The 477-nt window shown below is 23.9% G+C and overlaps 1 protein-coding gene across 1 annotated transcript in view; it reads right to left on the reverse strand.

Annotated features, from left to right (window-relative positions):
- The window catches only part of LOC108767048 (uncharacterized), a 36,391-nt gene that overhangs the window by 25,657 nt on the left and 10,257 nt on the right, over positions 1-477 (reverse strand). The gene's annotated exons all lie outside the window — the stretch shown is intronic.

Consider the following 477-nt stretch of genomic DNA (forward strand, 5'->3'; position numbering starts at 1 on the left):
TAACATATTTTTATAGTTTACAGACTGTTTGTTATTAAAAATTAAAGTGTTTTTTATAACATTAAGAAAAATCTCAATTTTTTTGTATAAGAGGCATTCCACGTCAAACTGAGCACCTTTGAAATTTCATCATTTTTAATTTTTTTTCTAATTTGTTGACATTATACAGATGAAAATATGAGACATGTGTTTCGAAAAAAAATTTCAGATTTTTTTGGTGAAATTATCCACATTTGTAAGTTGCAGAAAGTTATATGAAAAACGTCGCTCATACGAACATTCAATTACGTCATTGAAACCATTAGTCGTATAAAAAAAATGCAAGAGACCAATTTTTAAAGATCTGAACTTGTTCTGGAAAGATGGATTATTTTTATTTTATCATTTTTATATAAATAAATCATTTTCCATTTGTTAACAACTTTTATTAACATTTTTCATCATCAACTCACCAATTTAAAAAAATCTGTAAAAATA

Source organism: Trachymyrmex cornetzi, unplaced genomic scaffold (genome assembly GCF_001594075.2).
Source record: "Trachymyrmex cornetzi isolate Tcor2-1 unplaced genomic scaffold, Tcor1.1 scaffold1201, whole genome shotgun sequence".
Lineage (NCBI taxonomy): Eukaryota > Metazoa > Arthropoda > Insecta > Hymenoptera > Formicidae > Trachymyrmex > Trachymyrmex cornetzi.